This window comes from Helianthus annuus, chromosome 4 (assembly GCF_002127325.2).
Source record: "Helianthus annuus cultivar XRQ/B chromosome 4, HanXRQr2.0-SUNRISE, whole genome shotgun sequence".
Classification (NCBI taxonomy): domain Eukaryota; kingdom Viridiplantae; phylum Streptophyta; class Magnoliopsida; order Asterales; family Asteraceae; genus Helianthus; species Helianthus annuus.
In genome coordinates, this window is record NC_035436.2 from 127,814,495 (window position 1) to 127,824,320 (window position 9,826).

Genomic DNA, 9,826 nt, shown 5'->3' on the forward strand with positions numbered 1-9,826 from the left:
GAGTCGTGATATCGACTTTCGTATCGACCTCATTCCTGGAGCTAATCCCGTAGCCAAAGCCCCTTATCGACTCGCGCCATCCGAAATGAGGGAACTTTCGAACCAACTCCAAGAGTTACTTGAAAAAGGCTTTATTCGCCCGAGCACCTCTCCTTGGGGCGCACCAGTCCTTTTCGTTAAAAAGAAGGATGGGTCGTTCAGGATGTGCATCGACTATCAGGAGTTGAATAAATTGACCATCAAGAACCGTTACCCTCTACCTCGAATCGATGATTTGTTTGATCAGCTACAAGGTGCCTCGTGTTTCTCGAAGACCGACTTACGCTCAGGATATCATCAGTTGCGCATACAAGAGGAAGATATACCCAAAACAGCCTTTCGAACTCGATACGGCCACTATGAGTTCGTTGTTATGCCTTTTGGTTTAACCAACGCACCCGCGGTTTTTATGGATCTGATGAATCGCGTGTGTAAGCCTTATCTTGACCGTTTCGTCATCGTGTTCATCGACGATGTCTTGATCTATTCTAAGTCGAAGACCGAACATGCGCAACATCTACGTTTGGTTCTCGAGTTACTCCAGGGGAACCAACTCTATGCTAAGTTCACCAAGTGTGAATTCTTGTTGGAGGAGGTTCAATTTCTAGGTCACATCCTTAATAGTCAAGGTATACATGTCGATCCTGCGAAGATTGAAGCAGTTAAGAGCTGGATTACGCCTAAGAACCCGTCCAAAGTTCGTTCTTTTCTCGGACTAGCGGGCTATTATCGACGATTTATCGAAGGATTCTCTAAGATCGCTGTGCCGCTTACCGCTCTTACTCATAAAGACAAGTCTTTTGTTTGGGGAACCGAATAAGAATCTGCTTTTCAAACCCTCAAGCATATGCTTTGCAATGCTCCTGTTCTCACATTGCCCGACGGAAACAACGATTTCATTGTCTATTGTGATGCTTCCAACCTTGGTCTCGGTTGTGTCCTCATGCAACGGGACAAGGTTGTAGCTTACGCATCTCGTCAGCTCAAAATCCACGAGAAGAACTATACAACCCATGATCTCGAGCTAGGCGCAGTTTTTTTTGCATTGAAGATTTAGCGACACTACCTGTATGATACCAAGTGTACGATCTTCACCGATCACAGGAGTTTACAACACATCTTTAATCAGAAAGAACTTAACATGCGTCAACGCCGATGGGTAGAACTTCTTAACGATTACGACTGTGAGATTCGTTATCACCCAGGAAAGGCAAATGTTGTTGCCGACGCGCTCAGCAGACGGAGTTATTTGCTCAGTATTCGCAATACCCAAGCCCAGCATGATCTCGAAACCCTCATCCGCGAAGCCCAGCATGCTTGTTTCAACGAACGCACTTTGAAGAAGGAAAGAATCTATCACGATGGAGCTCAGCTTGTAAGCAAAGCGAATGGGATTTTCTATTATCTGGACCGAATTTGGATCCCTAAGCGGACCGATGTGCCAAAGATTATAATGGACGAAGCCCACAAATCCCGCTATTCTATTCATCCCGGTGCCGACAAAATGTACCAGGACCTTTGTTACAAGTACTGGTGGCCGGGCATGAAACGTGATATCGCTCCCTATGTTGGAAGTTGCCTAACTTGTGCGAGAGTTAAGGCCGAACATCAACGACCTTCTGGCTTACTCGAACAACCTCCAATCCCTATATGGAAGTGGGAGAGTATAGCTATGGATTTCATAACCAAACTACCGCCCACGCCATCAGGTCACGACAGCATTTGGGTTAGAGTTGATCGTCTGACCAAATCAGCCCACTTTTTGCCAATACGGGAAGACTACAAGGTAGAACGACTAACCCGAATCTACACCGACGAGATCATTTGTAATCATGGTACGCCTCGTGACATCATTTCGGACCGTGACGCTCGGTTTACTTCATGATTGTGGGAAACGTTTCAAGCAGCTCTTGGTACGTCGCTTAATCTGAGTACCGCATTCCATCCTCAAACCGACGGACAAACTGAAAGAACGATCCGTACTCTTGAAGACATGCTCCGTGCGTGTGTTATAGACTTCGGTGGTAGTTGGAACAAATACCTACCGTTAGTCGAATTCTCGTACAACAGCAGCTATCATGCCAGCATACAAATGGCACCATTCGAGGCCTTATATGGAAGACGATGTCGATCGCCTATTGTATGGCACAAGATCGGTCATTCGCAACTAACCGGTCTCAAGTTACTACAAGAAACGACTGACAAAACCCTCCAGATTCGAGACAACTTGTCGAAAGCCAGAGATAGACAGAAAAGTTACGCCGATAGAAGACGCACGCCCCTTGAATTTGACGTTGGCGACTACGTACTCCTAAAGGTATCCCCTTGGAAGGGTGTGGTCAGATTTGGCAAGAAAGGGAAACTAGCGCCTCGATATGTTGGACCTTTTAAGATTCTGGAAAGGATCGGAAAAGTCGCCTACAGACTCGAACTACCGGAGGAACTTAGTAACGTCCACCCGACTTTCCATGTGTCAAACCTCCGAAAATGCCTAGCTGATCATGATCTGATTGTACCTCTCGACGACCATCAGGTCAACGAAACGCTACATTTCGTGGAAAAACCTGTCGAAATCATGGATTGCCAAACCAAGCAACTCAGACGCTCGCGCATCCCTATCGTGAAAGTCCGATAGGAAGGCAAACGAGGCGCAAAGTTCACTTGGGAACTCGAAAGCGACATGAAGGATAATACCCGCAGTTGTTTAAATGAAGATCTGAAGCGTGAAATTGGTAATATCATTCACGGTGCTGCGCAGCTTTCAGCCTAATTTCGGGACGAAATTCCCTAAACAAGGGGAGGCTGTAACACCCCGTGTTTTCGAATGTCAAAGTTAAAGTCAAAGTCCAAGTCAACTCTGACTTCCTTAACTGTAATTAGTCTATTTTATGTTTTATTTGTATTATGTGGAGTAAGTGTTGTTAATCAAGAAATCGAAGTAATCGAATGTTTAATCGACGCGAACCGATTTACGACTGTGAATAGTAGGAAGTAACAATGCGATAAAGTTAATCAATCAATAATCAAGCTACTCGAATCATCAATCGAACTCGAAACTCGAATTATGTGGATTTGGTGTTATATTACGTGTGTGTGCCTTATGTGTTACCTGTGCGTGTTTACTTCATGTTATGTGTGGTGATCAATCGAATCAGTCGGATCGAAACTCGAAACTCAATCGAATGCAATCGAAATCGAATCATGATAATTAGTAGAGAAGAGATTATGCGAAATATAGATGCTTGTATGTAGATATAGTGGTTGGGATTAAAAGTAATTTGAATAGGAAACTCTATCGTACTTGTATTGTCTTCAATCGAAATCGAAATATCAGAAATCGTTGCACCGAACACTTAAAGCAGGCTGTTGATCGATCAGGCTGTCAGCCGATCGAACAGCCCAGCCGATCGGACGGACTGTCCGATCAAGCAGGCTGTCGATCGGGATGCCTGGCCGATCGGCCAGCCCTTTCCTCCTTTGGAATCCTATAAATAGGCCTGTCATTGTCATTCTTTCCACTTTTGGAAACCCTCTGATCGACCAGCTCGTGCTCCTCCTCTTTTCTAAGATTTCTTCCGATTTCGGTAAGTTTTCATCATAAATCTTGTACTTTCTGGATCAATACACACTCCTACACCTTTCTATCTTTCAAATCTTGATTTCTAACCGTGAAATCATCAAGATCTAAGCATTCTAGGATGATGTCATCATGATGTTCTTCAAGAACTTCATGTTTTGGCCTTAATCCACCAAGAATCACTTGGATCTAGCCGATTTCCACATAAACAAACTAAGATCTATTACAGATCTGAACATTTACATAGTGTGAAGGATTGAAAGAAGGATTTCCAACTTTCTTTCAACTCTTTTACACTCAATGCCTTCAAACCGGTAGAAATGGAGCTTGAGCCAACTCACGAATCATCCTAATGGTTGTGTGGTTCAAGATTCGGATTCTATCTACGAGGTTCACCGATTTCGGGTTAAACGTTAAACTACCGTTCCGAAGAGTTCACCGGCCGGACTTGGGTGATTCCTGTCCGAGCAAGGGAAACAAGTAAGAACGAAGGTTCCATGGTTTCAGCTCGTTGTCAAAATACCTCGATATAACGTCAAACAATCAGGGAAGCCAAGTGTTAGACGAACAGGCCGACCAGGTCAGAATACTGACCGATCGAACAGGCTGTTCGAATGAACAGCCCAGCCGATCGGACATGTCAGCCGATCGACCAGGCCAGCCGATCGGCTAGCATGTGGCCCCACACTTTGACAATTTCATGAAGTATAGTATTGAACGAAGTAATGTTCCATCGAACGACTGTTTGTCAACATTACTCTTCGGATCATGAGATACTATGCTTCAACCCTTAATCGATTTTCAACTCGTTTGACGTATTGGAGTGCCACCCGATCGAACATGCTAACCGATCAGGTGACATCCTGCTGAGGACTTACTATTGAAGTGCCTAACCGATCAGTTAAGCCGGCCGATCGAACGACCCGTTCGATCGATCGACCTGAAAGGTAAGAACACTTCAATGTTCTCAAATACTACAACAAAAAAGCTTAGAAAGGTCAAGCCATCATACACAAACACATCCTCGAAGGAAGAAACAATCCACTCGAACAGTCCAACCGATCGAGCCTACCGACCGATCAAACAGACTGTCCGAACGGACTGTATAACCGAACAAACAACCCGTTCGATCGAACCTGCTGTTCGATCGACCAGGCTGTTCGACCCATCACCACTTGTTTCCATTTAACGTGTTACTCATCGTCATGCTATCGAACTATTCAGGCTAACCCTACTCTCAAGCGCTCCCTTCAATCCATCAATCAATCGCTGTGAGTATACTCGAACCCTTTTTGCTTTAGCACTTTTGGGTGTTACATACGTTACTTATCTAAAACACAATCGAACACACTACTCAACTATTTAAACGCTAACCATATTGCATGTATTACGTGACTAAATGAATGCTTGTTGTTTTGTTTACACGTGGAATGATGTCTACCCGCCTTAACGACGTAGTACTATAGTTTGGACTCAACACCCGTTCACACGGGGGTTGTTAAGGACAATTACTTGCATGGATTATGGTGGTAATCATGTATTGCGAACTGCCTCGGGCAGTCAACCCGTAGTCATTGAATGATCCATGTCGATGATTAACATGCTTCGTTTTCCTCTGTGTACGTGCTGGTTATGCGTAAACTATTTCGAACTCTATATGCTATATTAAACTTGTATGCTCACCTTTAGATTATATGTATTGACCTTATTTTAACGTATGTGACAGGTGTTTAAGTTGTTTGCTTGCTAGGAAAGCGAGGCTAGAATAAAGCTCTAGAGCCCCCCAATAAATAGTTGTCTGTCATGGTCAAGATAGGGGTCTTTAGAAACAAACAAACTATTTTATTATTTATATTTAAATCTGAGTTGTCGAACAGAATATTTGACTGGTTGTTATCTGTAATAATTTGTTTTACTATTTGGGATACGGTATGTGACGTATTGTTTAAACTAAATGGTAATGATAGTTGTTATGGAAACTTCTGGACAATATGTTTCGCTCAGTGCCATGCCCCGATGATTCCGCCATCGGTTGGGGTGTGATAATTTATACCCCTTCGATACCTTTTCTCGAATTTCAAATTTGGAGCCTAATGGGGCACATGTTGGTTCAAGAACTCATTAGGGGTCTTGTCATTAGGCAACAGGCGCGTCACTTGAACTTCCTAGGGTATCTTTTCTTTTTACTATTATTATTATTATTCCCATTTTTGTAACGTGACAAGTTATGTGGCATGGTTGTAAAACAAGGTCTCCAGGGCCGAGTACTCTCTGAGTAGTCGCTACAAGGTAGGCTGCCGAGGAGACTTTCTTCAACTCCGACTCATTACTCGAAATCGATCAAATGCGGTTAACACCGGCCAAAATCGGATCTAGTAGGTCAACTCGGGCCGAGTTTGACATAAAATAAAATAAAACATAATTTCTATGCCTATCATGTTAAAGAATGAATATCAATTTCACGTATTTTGTTATAAATATTAGTAAATTTATGTTCTTTGACATATATTTAATTTCTGAAAACTAATTTCTTTATAATTTGGCATGTCCGAGTACTCCCCGTGTACTCTCCGCCTAGGCCGAGTACTCTCAACTCCTTGGTCGACCGACTAGGGAGCGCCTAGCGACTTTTAAAACCATATTGTGGGCTTTCTCTTAAGTCTGACCCCATGCACAGTCCCCATAGCATCAGACTGGGGGGGGGGGACATGTAGAGGAATGACCCAACTCGTTCATCCCAGGTCAGTTAAATCATCATTAATGAAACATGAATAAAAGGAATATTGTAATTAATATTGCCACACAAATAGAGGATTTGCCATATCTCCTAAAAAGTGGGGAAATCCCCATGCAACTAACTTTCCGATATTTAGGAAAACCCTAACCCACCAAAAATTATAAATAGAGGACGCATCTTGAGGTAAAATACAATAACTATCTCTCTCTCTCTTTAAAGTACCTTTACTCCCACAGCGAATTCTTATTCTCACGCCGGATGGTGGTTCCAGGAATAACCAATTCCTGTAACAAGTCCTAACAGTGTTTTGTTTTGCAGATCGGAGTTCATACCACTTTTAGCCGGATTTCACATTTTAGGGACGTATCTCAAGTCACGTTTCTACATAGTTACATAATAATATTTTTATATATAGAAATATATGGTGAAAAGGGAGGGTTATCTTGATAATGCTAAATATTGCGAGAATAGTGAGAACGAATGAAAAAATCAATCGAAATCAACTTTTTTAATACAAACTTCTTTACAATTAAAAATACAACATTAAAAAGGGAATTTACTCTTTAGATAATTCATCTCTACTCTCAAAATCACTCTTAATACATTTTTACACATGTGTAAATACAACAAATTTACACATGTGTAAATACAATAAATTTACACATGTGTAAATGGCAACTTACACATGTGTAAATTTTCTTGATTTGCGAATACATGTAAATTTAAACATGTAAATTTAGTTTATAATATTGTATTTGAATAATTATGATAAGTGTAAAAGAAAATTTTGAATTTGAGTTGTTTTTTTACCAAGTTCTTGCAAGTTTTTCACTCGTTTTCACGGTTCTCGCAATATTTAACGTTCTCATATAAACCCTCCCATATGGTGAAATTACTGATTAATATACCATTTTATATAAACATTATAATGCAAATATACAAGAGTTATAATCAATCGAGATTAGTTAAAATGAGAACTCGTGTGAGTTGCGAGAACCGTAGGAACTGATCTACATCACTGATCAAACAAGGGTGGATGGCTGAGATTAGATCTTGTTTCTTTTTTCTTTTTTTTTTTGGTGGAGGCTCATTTAAAAAAATATTATTAAGGTACTATAAGGGTAATTTGGTAAAATGAAAACCCTCTCTCTCCTCTAAAATGTCACACCCTGATTTCCCAGTGGGCCCGGACTTGGGGTTTTATGCGTGACGATTGATAACAGTATTCACATAGCAAAGCAAACGTTTGGGATATAAATTAAATTATTACAAAGTATAAGTGTCCAAAAGTTCAAAAAAAATATATACAAGCTGAATTGTACTAAAAGATCAACAGGCGGATCGGAAATAACAAAAAGGAGACTTAAGACTAATAGGTCTTTTGTGGAGTCGCAAACTCCATAACGCCTAGACCGAGCAACTCCAGCCTATTCTGTATTTCCTATATAACCTGCGCTTAGTCTTTTGAAAATACGTCAGTTTTCACAGTTAAATACAATTAACCGATATGTTTGGAAAATCTTTTCAAAATCGTTTTTATACCATTTGGTATATCATTTTTATAAATAACTTGGGATAAGGTAATGTTTTTTGTTACCAGTGTTACATGCATGTCAAAACATATGGGGCTCGGAACTAAACTCTGATACATGGTTAACCGAACACCACATTTTCAATAAAAATATATAATAACATTAGCGTCTGTCAGGTGTTTGCCAACACCTCGCGCTTAAGTCGTGGCCACTTGCACTTAAGTGAGCCGATGATATCCAGGACATGGTCGCATTAACCCCCAATGTTTAAGTTATCAAGAAAAACGGATTAAAATGGGTTATTTAAATTTTAAGCATCATTCGCCCATAATTTAATACCCGACCAAGCGGCTAGTTATGAGTGCAGCATGTCTGTCACTTCCGTCAATCACGTATCATAGCTGAATCAGATGATACAAGACTGGTATCGAATAGAGCAGAGCATAAAGATTAAGCAGCTTCGTATGAAAGGGCTTACTTCGTACGAAGGGAGCTTGTTTAGCTTCGTACGAAGATGCACAACCTATATATATGTGTAGTGGGTCTTGTTCATTTGGTAATCTTTGTGACTTGAGAGGGGAAACTCTTGTTGTTTGATTTCGTGGTTTTGTACTTATCAAAATATCAATAGAAATCAATAGTTAATTACTTCTTTGTGTCTGATCCACACACGTACTTGGATTCCACACAAGATACGTATTCATCGCATACAACGATCAAGGAATCTATCGAAGGAGCAAATCCACAAGTGGTATCAGAGCGGGTGATTGTTTGCATGGATTGAAGACACGAAGATTCAAGCAACTTCATCAGATTCAGAGACAAATTTCTTCATCTTTTCACATCTTCTACACATTCTTTTTGAATTTAAAATTCAGATCTACAAAGTTTCCACGGTTAAAATTAGCTAAATTTTGGATATGTTGTGTGAAAAACATTTTTGAACAATCCTACAAAGTTTCAGATCAAAATTCTAACAAATTCATCATCAAATCAATGAAAAACATGGTTGTTGTTACGACAGTGAGTTAGTACGAACCCAGTAATTGTGCCTTCGTACGAACCCAGTGAAGTAGCTTCGTACGAATCGGGTTCAAAATTCAATTTTGTACTTCTAGTAGCTTCGTACGAACACACAGAGATAGCTTCGTACGAACCGAGAGATCTGTTGTTAGCATTGCTTCATACGAACCCAATATTCCCCGTTCGTACGAACCGAGACAGTTATTGTTTAATTTTCAAGTTTGATCAAGTGTTTGATTGTGTGTTTGCACCAAAAAGTATTTCGAAGGCTATAACTGATAATATAAAACATGAAAACTTTTATAGGACTCATTCAAAACCACCAAAACTTGATAATTTGAAGATTATTCTTGGTGGAAATAGAGGTTTATTAAATGGGCTTGTGTATGCTCATGAGAGTTGGTTTTGTATGGAATTTGGTTATCAAAGGCGAATAAATGATAAAAGAGAAGAAATTCCACTTGCAGATTTAGACACTGAAGACAGAAAGGTATTCTCTCATGAACAAAGGATGATCGCGTTGTTAGTGTATACCTCTGTAGCTTCCGTCAGTATGTAGTCATATTTTGTAATGTTTGTAAACAATATATGTATGTATATATGTATGTATGTATGTATGTATGTTAGATAGTTTAGTAGATCAGGATATGGCACGTAAATGTTAAGTGCTGACTTTTGTTGACCATGCTAACCGATCGGTTAGCCCAGCCGATCGAACAGGCAAACCGATCGAACAGGATGATCGATCGAACAGCAAGTCAGCCGATCGGCTAGCCCAGCCGATCGGCCAGCACTCTCTATCCTGATGCTACTGCCTATAAATAGCTAGTCGAACTGTTCATTTGTAACTTTTGCTATTTTGACTCTCTAGCGAACTCATGTCAGTCTGACCTTTCAAAGGAGCTCTTGTACTTTCAT